The following is a 14,155-nucleotide window of genomic DNA, read 5'->3' on the forward strand; positions in this document are numbered from 1 at the left end:
TTTGTACCGTTCTACACTGAAGTACTTAGAACAAGACTGATGCTTTCTCTCGTTTCACCCCGTAAACCCAGATGATGAAAATGTATTATTGTCTAGTGAGAAGGACTATGAAACGAATCGCCTGGTCCCAATGTCATTGCATCTATTTAAGCACGTAATTGACTACAGACAATGGGAAACTTCCTTAATTCAGTAACTGGGCTAGACTTTGCCTTCACATACAAAATATTTTTTAGAGAAAAGAAAAAATAAACCATTTAATTCTGTTTTCAAAAGAGCCCATGACCAGATGAAACTGAAGACCGTTTTCCTAGTATTTTTACCAGTAGTTATTTTGACCTAAGTCAGTAGAATGATAAAGTTGCCACAAGAACTTCCCAATTTCCCTTGAGTGTGTGTGTGTCCACCTTATTTATAGCCTCTCTAGGTAAACTGCATGTGATCACTTGGGTGTAAACTTGTGAAAAGTAATGTATTTCTTGAAAGGCCCCTTCCATAGTCTAATCCTACCAATCATTCCATTCCTTCCTGTAAGAGAGATTTTCTCTTTAGTGTCTGGACTCAGAGTAGCTGCCCAGGTAGAGTTTGATGAATGGGTGACAGACAGATGGATTGATAAATGGATTAGAATCACAGGGTCAAATAATGTCCACGTTATCTATGGACTATGATGCGTGCAGCTGGGATGCTTCCTAACAACAGATTTCATCTCACTAGGAAACGTTCCAGCTCACTGTTACTACACCAATTAATACTTGCGGTACCAAGTTTCTGTGAATTTGATGTGTCCCTCTGTTGAACAAAAGTGAGATTAGATATCTTCCAGGTTCATTATATTCATGTTTTTCCTCTTTGGCCGGCTGTGTGTTCATTTCCTGGGTCCATTTATATGGAGAGCTGGGTACATATCTTAGGTAATTTACACACACTATTTATAAATAAGACCATTGTGGCAAATGTTTTCTTCAGCTTGCTATTTGTACTTTGGCATAAGTGATTTTAACAGGCAGAAACTTTATATTTTAATATGCTCAAAATCTTCTATATTTATATACTCAGAAAGTTCACCCCAGAGATATTTTACCTCACTCTCCTCACCATGCACTGTGGCCTATGAGCCTTTTTGCACAACTTTCCACAGGCCTGGGTGCAGTCCCTTTATGGCCTTGCATATGGTGTCTCCTTGTCAGATGTTCTTCCCTCACATCTCCTTGTCTGTTCTTCGAAACTGGTTACCTCCTGCGCCCCCTTCCTATCTTTATAGCTCACTCCAATATTCCTTCCTCAGGGATGTGGTCTACATCAGGTATTGTGGTCAACACTCTGCAGAGTAACTGAGTAGTAGTTATATAGTCTTAAAGCCAATATTGAATTAATTTCTCTTTGGGTTAATGTCCATCCCTTTCAGCAGAGACTGGTTCTCCATTGCTCATCCTTAAACCCACAATGCCTTAGCAGGATGCCTGGCAAACAGACATTTTGTCAGTATTTATTGTATTTAAAACACAGTATTACTTGTGTTTAATTATGCAGTATTACCTAAAGAGGGGTGGCATCAATTCTGTTTTGATATGTTGGACTATTCTATTTTTTTCCATTTAATTCTTATCCCTCTGGATTTTATATGTTGGCATGTGTCGTTGAGTTAGCCCACTGCTTCCCAGACTTATTGGATGGACCATGCCACTTGCCATCTTCAAACACATATTAACCCTCCAGAGAACTAAACTTCTAGAGGATACACTGCCAGAGTATTTGAAAACACTCTCTTGTTTGTACAGATGACAACCTAAGACACAGAGATTTACTTACACAGATGCAAAACTGAATCTTGATTCATAAATAACCATGTCATAAAAATAAGCTACAAATGATCAGTGAAGGTGAATGACATAAAAATGATGAAAGAGGTAAATTTTGTAAAGCATCACACAAAAAAACGTAAGTGGTGTATTCTTAAATCTCATCCTTATACTTAAATTGATTAAGAGAAAAAATAGTCAGTTGGGTTCCTTGCTATGTACTGATGACCTGGCTAATTTATTTTTGAGCAACTCAGTTAACCTTTTCACTCCTTATTGTGCACATTTTTCAAGGGAGAACAGTATATGAGTAATTTTCCATATCCAATATGTCTGGTTTTGTAAAAAAAGAAAACTTGTAAGCTGATGTCCATTATATGTATGTTAAAGGAACAATTATGTGAAAGGCATCTATTACGAATCATTACTAATTTGCAAAAGACTTGGAAATAAATAGCATGCAAAGCTATATTTTATACACATCTATATTAGAAAGATATTTATGGGGCGTGGCGCAGTCGGTTAAGCGTCCGACTTCAGCCAGGTCACGATCTTGCGGTCCGTGAGTTCGAGCCCCGCGTCAGGCTCTGGGCTGATGGCTCAGAGCCTGGAACCTGTTTCTGATTCTCTGTCTCCCTCTCTCTCTGACCCTCCCCCGTTCATGCTCTGTCTCTCCCTGTCCCAAAAAAATAAATAAATGTTGAAAAAAAAAATTTTTTTAAAAATAAAAGCAGAAAGATATGTAAAAATATATTAACAAAAGACCAACTATAAAGTTTCTGAAGACACATGAAAATGGTGCTGTGAGAGTTACCAGTGAGCAGGGGTGGAAAGAAGGCACATTCCATCGCTTATATATAAGGTATAATTTAAAATTTAGAGATTTAGAAATACTTTATATATATATATAAAGTATATATATACACACATACTTTATACATATATAAAGTATATATATATACATATATATAAAGTATATATATATATACATAAAGTATATATATATATATATGTACACATATATAGAGAGAGATATTATATAGCCTGCCTTTCTTTCATCCACAAACCTTATTAAATGCCCGTGTGTTATTGTCTGACAGTACAAAAAATAAAGAAGTCTGTTCCTCTGCTAAGGAAGCTTCCAAATGTGAGAACAACTTGCACTATGTGAAATAAATGCCACAACAGAGGGACATAAAAAGCCCCACTGACGTCCAGAAAAGGCCAGTGAGACCATATGGGAGGCGGGCTAGCAAGACTGTTCAAGTGCTCATGCATGGAGAAGACAAGTAAACCACTTTGATCAGAGGCAGCAGGGTCCACAGAGCAGGAAGGTACAAAAAAGAACACAAGGATTCGGTCATAAAAAGTAAGGCCATCATTTATGGACCACGTACTACATACCAAGCATTTCACATCCTGTATCTCCTTCAATCTCGTAACAGCCAGTGAGAGAGTTCTCTACTCTCCTCGTTTTAGGTATAAGGAAACTGAGACCCCCAGGGGTTGAGTAAGTCATCTAAGGTCCCAAGTGACAGTTTGTGTGCTTGGACTCAGATTCAACTGTCTGACCACAAATGGCTCCTAATCATCGTGCCCGTGTAAGGACTGCCCTGGTTCGGCCCTCGCGCCTGGGACAGGATGGGTGGAAAACCATCACTGAGCCTGAAAGCAGATCAACCCCCCACAAGTGGCCCTGTGTGCCAGGTTAAAAAATGTTACAACAGTAACAGTGACAGCATTCGGAGGATGATCATTTATGAAGCATTCACGAAACACCAGGTAGTTCACTGAGAAGGGGAGAAAGCGGATGAGGCCCCAGAGGCCATGGGCACAGGATTTAAGGAGGCGCTGGCCTCTGGGCACTTCACATGTAAGGTCGTTTAGCCAGAAGCCCTAACGGTTGGAACAATACAACAGAGCAAGGACTCCCCCACTCTGGAGCAAGATGTTCTCAGTGCACAGGAAGAGAGGGTGACAGCTGCTTTGACCCCATCGGGATCACTCACCCCCCTCTTTCCCACAGGGGCCAACCTAGGGGAGCTCGGGCCACTTCCGTCTGCTCAGGCACTCTGTGCCCCCTCAGGACCCACGGGAGCTTTTCCCCATTTTGACAAGGTCTAATATGTCGCTTAGCACCCGTGCCCCTGGAGGTCGGGGCATGGACACTGGCTACATTTCCCAAGGCTGCAGAACACAGGGAAACACAGGCTGCCATGAGGGAATGCAGTTCCACCACCCCATCCCTAAGGAACCTCACTGCAGACGGCTGGCGGCAGGGGTCGGGCGTTTCATCAGAAGGGCAACTCCTCGAACGAAACGTGAACGTGACCAGCCACGGAAGGCACTCCCCGAATCAATAATATTGCACTTGGAAGTTTCCTGCAGACGATGTCTAAGGAATGTGCGAAACATCTTAGGAGAAGGTGGGTTTTGACACCTTGCAAGCCGGTGAGAGTCCCCTGCACAGGGGACGTGACCTGCCACATGACAACAGCGCCAGCCACACAGCCTCAGTCCTTTGCCTTTGCAGACGCACTCCTCTCTCCCCTTGGGCACAATTCAGAGATTAGAAACCAGGCAACCTGAACATCTGTGAGCCCGCAAATCCACATGTTGAAATCCTAACCCCCGTGGGATGATGCTCCTAGCTGATGGGGCCCTTGGAAGTGATCAGATCATGAGAGTCACCCTCTCTCAAAAGAGACCCCAGGAGGCTCTCTGGTCCCTTCTGACACATGAGGACACAGCAAGAAAACAACGTCTGTGAACCAGAAAGCAGACACCGAATCTGCCAGTACCTTCGTCTCGGATTAACCGTGCTCAGAACCACGAGCAACAAAGGTTTGTGGTTGAAGCCACCATGCCGACTATGATAGTTTTGTTACAACAGCTTTGAACGGACTAAGACAGCCAGGAGGGCAGAAGAGATCTGGGAAAGAGAAAACAAACCATCTGTATATCTTGAGGGATTGGTGAAGAGAAGCTTTAGGTTTGCCTTACGTTTGGACTTGCATACAACATGATGCTAGAATGTGCGTTTTAATTACTAAAGTGGGATTTCTCTAATGATTGAAATGAACTGGAGAAATTGTCCAGCCTACCTAAATTTAATCCATGTACAGATAAAATAGAAACACTAGACCAAGAGGAATTTCAAGGGCAGTGGGAAAAGGAACAGAGGTGCTTCATAATTGCTCTCTGATGAGTCCTGTTTTTAAAAATTACCTGGCTGCGCCTTATAATCGCCCTTAATCCTCACAGGAACAATCTGAGGCAGGTAGTTACCATCGTCTCAGTTTGCCTGGCAAGCCTCCGTCAGTGGCAATCTCACTCTGGCCACAGGAGAGGATTTACAATGTAAACATAATAACGTGCATACTCTTGGCCACGGGAATTAACTTGGGAAGGAGTAAGTGGCCCAGGGGAGGGCATTCACCTCTGCACCGTTTTCCTGACTGTACCTAATAGGCAAAAGAGCCTCTCGTGTTGGAGCTGATGGCTTGCAAGCCTAAGGAGGTCAGTGCCCTCCCTATTCCCTTCCACATGGGGAAAGACTAGCCACAGTTGGAGAGAAGGAAGTCAATACACATACAGACACACACACACACACACACACACACACACACACACACAGCAACCAAAAAACCTGAGGAGGATCCAATCCTTGGACCCCGTCATTTCTGATACTAACTTTTCTTTCCTGTGTCCCAGTTCTAGAAGCCAATAAATGCATCTTTCCTAAGTAAACCAGTTAGATCTGTCTTCCTGTCAATTTCATCCAAAAAATCTGAACTATTACAATTACAAAAATATTTAACTGAGGATGAGGCTAGAAAGATAAGCTGTCTTCCTCAAGGGCATAAATGTTGTAAGTGGCAAAAAGCGAACTAGATTTCTGGATCTTTCTGACTGCATAGTCTTTGATCTCAACAAATAAATGTATTTTGTGAAATTTCAAGGGCACCATTGAGGATTTTTTTTTCAAGTAGGCTCCAACACCCAGCATGGAGCCCAACACAGAGCCGAGCTCATGAGTCTGAGATCAACACCTGAGCAGAAATCAAGAGTCTGGCACTTAACCGACTAAGCCACCTAGGCACCCTACCATTGAAGTTTTAGGAGAGTTTTTAAAAAGTATGGGGCACCTGGGTGGCTCAGTCGGTTAAGCATCTGACTTTGGCTCAGGTCATGATCTTGCAGTTTGTGAGTTCAAGCCCCGCATCTAGCTCTGTGCTGACAGCTTGGAGCCTGCTTTTGATTCTCTCTCTCTCTCTCTCTCTCTCTCTCTCTCTCTCTCTCTGCCCATCCCCTGCTCATGCTCTGTCTCTGTCTCTCTCTCAAAATAAATAAACATTAAATTTTTAAAAATTATAAAAAAGTAGTTGGGCTTCTGCTTTTCCTCCTTCTTACCCCTTTCTCTTCCTTTCTTTTTTCCTGCCTTCCTTTCTCTTCCCCTTCAGAGCAATTTGGTCCTAATGTCCATGTGCATCTTGGGCAGGATGGGTGACAAGGAAGGAGGAGACTGGGTGAAGGGGACATCCGCGGGGACATGCCCCCCCCCATGAGCAGTCAGAGCAGACCAGGGCTACCCTCTCAGTGTGGCCAAAGGATTAAGACTGAGCCCCGTGTCTCCTGTTTCAATCTTTGCTTCACTTGGTGTTTTTCTCTTCTCTTTCTCCAGCCCTCCCCTAGTTTTAGTTTACTTTTTGCAATTCCTCCTCCATCTAAACCTTGAAATACTGCAGGAAATGCAGAAGCATCTTTTGAAAGTACCATTCTGCCCGTTGCCACGAAGGAATGGAACCAATGATCCCCAGCAAGAGGCATGAAAATCAGAATAATCCCCATTCTTTTCCATAGAAGTTTTGTAGCAGATGAAGAGAAGACGAAGAAAACTTCAAGGTGGGCCCGACCACAAACACACAGACACCTCTCCTTGCCTCCCGTCCTGAGAAAGCCCAGCCGTGCTCCCATCTGGGCGTTGCCTTGATGTGCACAGAGTCATAAAGCCTTTCACCACTGCTTGGGTCGATAAACTGTTGTTACTTGACAGCACCCATGTACAGAGGGACCCATGGTCCAGCGTGCGGCAGCGGAGACGAGGGGATGGGAAGACACCCACAAGAGGGGCAGCACGTGTGGGGCATCCGAGCACAGGGGCAGAGGGGGCATCTGTGCAGGACCCAGAGTTCGCGACCTCATCTGTAATCGAGAAATCCCGGAAGCTGCGAAGCTAAGGGATTTTTACAAATGTCGTGCTGACGCATCCTTTAATATCGAACACAGGATGTGTCGATCCAAAATGAGAATGTGTTGATCCAGAATGAGAATTATGTGACGAATGAATGAGTGAATAAGCAGGGCATCTGCAAGACAGTTAAGAACACAAATGTGAAAACATTATTAATTCTAGCGTTAGCTGATTTTCCCTTTTAAACAGGGGGAAACACATTTTTGTTTTATTAAGCCATGAAGTTGTTAGGGATTTGGTTTCCTTGATGAGAGAACTCTTCTGTTTCATGAATGTTAATCCTCGGTATCCAAAATGCCACTCTAAAGAAATACTTAGCACCACAACAATAAGACAAAGGCCCGAGTAAAGTAAACATTCCAGAGGCCTTCAGAGGTTAAATAGGAATCTGGAAATAATTATCCTATTGCTAAAAAATAAATAACATATGGAAAATGTAAGCAGTGGGGGAGGACTTCCTCTTTTTAAGCAGAATTTTATTCTTAAAAATTTTTTTGACAAAATAATATTTGACTGATGTAGCCTAAAAAGTAAAGCAATAATAGAATTATTGTTTGGTATTAATATTATTGTGTTCATAACCTACTTTTTATCATTTAGAAGTATTCCCTGTATATGAGATCATGGTACTTAATATTATTTTTTGCCCCACTTTTTATTATACAAAATTGTTCACATTGTTTATAAAATGATTTAATTTGAGGTACAGAAGAGAGACTGACACATATATATATAACCCATCACCCAGTCAAGAAAATTTAAAAATAAACAACAACCTGGATTTATTCTATGGCCTCATTTTCTCTCTCTCTCTCTCTCTCTCTCTCTCTCTCTCTCTCTCTCTCTCTTCTATTATTCTGTGAGCTTCTTCAAGAAGGCGTCTAGACTATGACCCCTTCCTCCTTTTGTCCACCTACAGCTGTCTGGTTTCTGTCCGCACCACCCCACCAAAACCGCGCTCACCCAGAAATTGTTCTGGGCGTTAAATCAGAGGGAAAATTCTTAGTTCTTAATTTACTTGACCACTAAGAACATTTAGCACCACTGCCCACTTCTTGAAACTCTACAGTCTTGGTTGTTCCCCACACTACATTCTTTCCAAATTTCTTCCTGATTATTTGGCCCCACCTTACCCTCTTTTTCTCTTCCTTACTCCATTATCTTTCTCTGTTGCTAACGTTAGGATTTTTTCATCCAGTCACCTGAGTAAGAACACTGGGCATCACCCTGGACTGCTGACCTCCCTTCTGCCCTCATAGTCAACTAATTCCAAATATATCTCCACCCTGTCCCCATATCCTTTCCCACTGCTGCTATCTTACTAAACACTCTCATTATCTCTCAGCAAGTGATTCTAAGAGGTTCCTAACTAGTCTCCCGCTTTCCAGCCAGACCCCCCACATTCCATCCTTCAGAGCTGCCACCAGCATGACGGTACCCCATCACTCCCCACTAACAACCTTTCCGTGGTTTCCCATTAATTGCAAGATAAAGCCTGAGCCCTTTGGGACAGCCGGCATACTACACTTCCCTCTCTAAAGTCTTTCCCTTTCCTCTGTAAACTGGCAAGTCTCCTTCCTGCACCACTAATCTACGAAGCTGGTTCTTCTGTACTCTTTTCAGCCTACTCTGCACCATAATCATCTGCTCCCGTAGCTTTTATATCTACAGCTCAAACCTCTCTTCTGAATATTAAAACACTGTATTCAACTTCTCATTGGACATCAGTCTTCGTTAAATCAGAGAGAAAATTCTTAGTTCTTCATTTACTTGACCACTAAGAGCACTCGGCATCACTGCCCATTTCTTGAGACTCTACAGTGGCATTTTGTGTGTCTAAAACGTCGTCATCTTTCTCCCCAAATGTGCTACTCTCTTTGCTATGTAGGTGACTGGCACCACCTAACTGTCCTCTGCAGAAAACCAGAGCCCTCCCTTGTGTCCTCCTCTTTCTTATTTTCTGCATGTCCATTTTCTATTCAGTACAGTTGATGCTACTATCAAATATAATTTAAACGGGTTCACTCACAAGCATCTACACTGTAAGTGGGAACTAAGTCAGAACTGCACCATTCTCAACCAGCTCAACATCCTGTTTCGTTGCCTCCACCTCTATTATCACGTGACTTCCTCAAGCCATTACCCAATATCCTGCAGACTGAATTGTATTTATAAACTGAACACTTGAACATTATACCTCTGCTCAAAACCCTTCAACAGGTCCCTGTGATCAACCATGAGAATCTAAATTCATTTGCATGACCTTCACAAGCTTCTCCATGAGTTCTTTGATTTATGTCATGACTTCTGCCCCAAAGATGGTACACATTTGCTCCTCTGCGTCCAAAACCCCTATATGTTAACTGGGCCTTAGAAAGTGAATGGCTTCAAACTTGACCAAGGATTATCATTTTTGTTTCTGAAAACGAACGTATAGTATCATGAAACCAAATAAAAAATAAAAAAGTGAGGGTCGCCTGGGTGGCTCAGTGGCTTGAGTGCCTAACTCTTGATTTTGGCTCAGATCATGATTTCACTGTTTGTAAAATCAAGCCTGCATTGGGCTCTGCACTGACAGAGCCTCTCTCTCTCTCTCTCTCTCTCTCTCTCTCTCTCTCTCTCTCAAAATAAATAAATAAACATTTAAATAAGTGGTAACAGAAAAGAATAGGGCTTTACATGTTTACATTTCGACTTTTATGAAAAAAAGGTAACAAATGGCTAGCAGCCCTTTCTGTGTAGTTACTTAAAACAGAAAAAAAACAAAACAAAAAAGGCCTTATAAAAGTGGCTTGATAATTAGAGAGCTATTGTTATATTTATTAATTAAAGAAAAAAAACAAGCCCAGAAATGGACCCCACAACTATATGGTCAACTCATCTTCAACAAAGCAGGAAAGAGTATCCAATGGAAAAAAAGGCAGTCTCTTCAACAAATAGTGTTGGGAAAACTGGACAGCGACATGCAGAAGAATGAAAACTGGACCACTTTCTTATACCATACACAAAAGTAAATTTAAAATGGATGGAAGATTTAAATGTGAGAGAGGAAACCATCAAAATCCTAGAGGAAAACACAGGCAGGAACCTCTCTGACGTTGGTTATCACACCTTCTTACTAGACACATCTTCGGAGGCAAGGAAAGCAAAAGCAAAAGTGAACTATTGGGACCTCGTCAAAATAAAAAGCTTCTGCACAGTGAAGGAAAAAAATCTACAAAACTAAATGGCGACCTTCAGGATGGGAGAAGATATTTGCAAATGACATATCTGATAAAGGGTTAGAATCCAAAATTTATAAAGAACTTATCAAACTCAACACCCAAAAAGGAAATAATCCAGTTAAGAAATGGGAAGAAGACATGAATAGACACTTTTCTAGAGAAGACATCCAGATGGCAAACAGACACACGAAAAGATGCTCAGCATCACTGATCATCAGGGACATACAAATCAAAACTACGATGAGATACCACCTCACACCTGTCAGAATGGCTAAAATTAACACAGGAAACAACAGATGTTGGCAAGGATGAGGAGGAAGAGGAACACTCTTACACCGTTGGTGGGAAAGCAAATTGGTGCGGCCACTCTGGAAAGCAATATGGAGGTTCATCAAAAAGTGAAAAATAGAAGCGCCCTATTTCTATTACACTACTAAGTATTTACCCAAAGGATACAAAAATACTGATTTGAAAAGACACATGCACCCCTACATTTATAACAGCATTCTCAATAGTTGTCAAATAATTGAAAGAGCCCAATGTCCATAGACTGATGAATGGATAAAGAAGATGTGACGTATATGTGTGTGTACACACACACACACACACACACACACACACACACACAATGAAGTATTACATGGCAAACAAAAAGAATGAAGCCTTGCCATTTGCAACAACGTGGATGGAACTAGAGTGTATTATGCTAAGCGAAATAAGTCAGGCAGAGAAAGACAAATATATGATTTCACTCGGATGTGGAATTTAAGAAACAAAACAGATGAGTAGAGGGGAACAAAAAGAGAGAGAGGCAAACCATATAACAGACTCTTAACAATAGAGAACAAACTGGAGGCTGCTGGAGGCGTGTTTGGTGGGCAAGTGATGGTCTAAATGGGTGACAGGTACTGAGGAAGGCATTTGTTGGGACAAGAACTGGGTGTTATATATAAGTGATGAATCACTAAATTCTACTTCTAAAACTAATACTACACTGTATATTCACCAACTAGAATTTAGATAAAAACTTGAAACAAAAAAAATTTAAACTATTACTTAAATTGAGTAGCCGTAGATTTAGGCTGGAATATTTTGTTTCCTTCAGGAATATTTTTATCAAACTGATACTTATTATAAATGAGTTATATTCTCAAAAATAAATAAGTAAATGGGAAAAATAAATCTACTTCTTTGCAATATAATTTAGGTTAAAAAGGACAACAGTCAGGCTTTTTTTCCCCTCAGTTAATTGTAAAATTATTCCCCTAGAGTAAAAAATCTAAAATTGTACGTAGGTTTTTTTTTTCCCCCACTAAGAAACCTTGAATTTTAACAGTTAAATTCCTTCCTCTTTTACAGACCCTGTCTTCACTGAACATCATTTGAAACAAATTGATATTTTTGAATCTTGGCAATACTCCGGGGACAACATTACCAGCAATGAAATTTCTTCCAAAAATCCAGAGAATGCAGTGAGAGACTAATCTGGGCTCAGTTAATTATATGTTTTAAAGCACTCTGTGGGGTGTTTTTTTCCCTCACATATTTATTTTTAACACAAACATATACACTCAGCTGACGGCAGTGCAACCATGGTCATAGCCTCTAAACTCCATGAGAGTTTATCACCTGCATTTATTTATTGAGCATTCAACAAGTATTTACTGAGCGCCAGCCTGAGACACGCTTGACTCCTACCTTCATGGAGCTTAAGTTCTAATAAATGGCGTTCACTGAACTATGTTCCATGCGTTTGTTGTGTTAAATGTTCTACTTCCGTCTTCTCCTTTAAGCCTTTAAGGTCACCATAAGGAAGCGACTATTTATTATTACTGCCTTTATTGTTCTTCTTACTATTTTGTAGACAAGAAGACAGGACTTGGCGGGATGAGCAACTGACCAGAAGTTCGAGGGAGGCAGCGGTGTGTTTAGCTCAAAACTCCAAAATCGTCTTCTTTGCAAGTAGTATTGGGCACATACACAGTATTAGCCAATGAGCTGCAAAAAGTTTTTAGGTGGTGTTTCCAAATGAAGCTCCTTAAGTAGTGCATGCTTCAGCTGGCGGATGCCCTTCTGTCCTTTGGAGTTCTTTGTTCCTTCCGCTGAGACTGGACAAAGGGGTTCATAGCGACCATGAAGAGAAAGACCACAGACGTGGTAAAATGGCGCAGCGTCACACAGCCCACCTCTGCTGAGGCACACGCCGGGTCACATCACCCCCTTCTGCGGTGTGTCCACACCGCACAGGAACAGAAATCCATCTCTTTGCTTGTTTATGAAGCCCACTGCGAACCGCTTCCTGCCTGCCTCTCTGGGTTCGTCCCAACCTGTCTCTTCTCTGCCTCCAGAAACCAACACAGGTGGCCTTCTTTCTGCTCCTAGAGTGTGCCAAGCAGGCTCTTCAGGGCCTTCACACCTGCCGCTCAGGATACTCTACGGTTTCTGCTTCTCTGCCTCACCGACCCTGCTGGTCAGGCACATCTTAGCTTCCTGTCATTACTTCAGAGACGTCCCCTAACCACCTACTCTACGGCAGCCGCCAGTAATTCCCTATCACGACCTAGCCTAACTCTTTGTGCAGGACGTAGGACTATCATACTTTTTCGTGTCTATTTCCTCCTTGACTTGTGTGTTGTGTCGATCACCTACCGCACTTCCACCAAATATGAACTTTTGTGTCCACTAAGCAACCTCTGGCACATACATAATGCCTAGCACGTAGTCAGAGCTCAGGAAACATTTGCCACATCGATGTGTCGTGTACCAAACCTCCTCCTAAGAGATATAAAACACTCTAAGTAGAAATCTCTACATTTATCTCATGCAGGTTCTATAATTTATACTACTGAAAATACTTCAGCATATTTCACTATATAAACCAACATTCCATATTTTCATTTCCTCAATTATCCTTCACTCTGATGACATCAATGCCAGAATAATGAGAAGAAGAGAACTCAGAGCAAGACCAAAAGCACTAAGGTGTCTCAAAATGAAAGACAGATAGATGTCAGACACATGGGAAAAACAATTTTAATCGGGCTTTTGCAGATTTTACTATGGGAGGAATCTCCATTTCTCATCTAATCTATATGTAGTTCCCAATTAATACTGTAACATTTGGGTGACTGAGAAAAATATAGTTTAATTTTTTGCTTCTGTAGTTTAAAATGTTGCTTCTTCACCACATCTTGGGTTGAATGAGGGATATGCAGCAAGTTACGGGTTATGAGTTTACTCTGGGGACCTTTCTGAGAAGATAGACACACGTCAGAATTATGGATTATGGAACACATTATGTTGGTTTCTCCATGATTCCTTCTCAATATAGTGAGGTGGCAAAAGATAGTGGCTAAGAGCACAGGCTCTAAGTCCAAACTGTCTGGATTTGAATTCAGGTTCTGCCACTTATTAGTTGTATGGCCTTAAATATATTACATAACCTCTCTGTGCTTGAGTTTCCCCATCTGTGAAATAAATCAAAAGGATGTTTATCTCATAAGTTGTGTGGAGATTAAAAGAAGTAATACAGGTGTTATGGACTGATTATTGTATACCCTTCAAATATGAATGTTGAAGCCCTAACCCTCAATATGATGATATTTGAAGATGGGCCTTTAGAAGATAATTAGAATTAGATAAGGTCATGAGGTGTTAGTGGCTAATAAAAAGAGGAAGAGGTCTCTGTCTCACTCCCTCACTCTCACTCTGTGCATGCACCTAGGAAAGGCCCAGTCATCTGCAAGGAAGGACAAGAGCCTTCAACAGGAATCAAATCCACCAGCACTTTGATCTTGGACTTCTCAGCCTCCCGAGCTATGAGAAATACATGTCTATTATTTAAGCCACTTGTCTGTGGTAATTTGTAATGGTAG

General features: G+C 41.6%; 1 long non-coding RNA gene across 2 annotated transcripts in view; it reads right to left on the reverse strand.

Annotated features, from left to right (window-relative positions):
* The window catches only part of LOC121016552 (uncharacterized), a 130,249-nt gene that overhangs the window by 68,984 nt on the left and 47,110 nt on the right, over window positions 1–14,155 (reverse strand). The window lies entirely within an intron of this gene.

The sequence above is a fragment of the Herpailurus yagouaroundi genome, unplaced genomic scaffold (genome assembly GCF_014898765.1).
Source record: "Herpailurus yagouaroundi ecotype Mexico unplaced genomic scaffold, PumYag 211, whole genome shotgun sequence".
Taxonomy (NCBI): domain Eukaryota; kingdom Metazoa; phylum Chordata; class Mammalia; order Carnivora; family Felidae; genus Herpailurus; species Herpailurus yagouaroundi.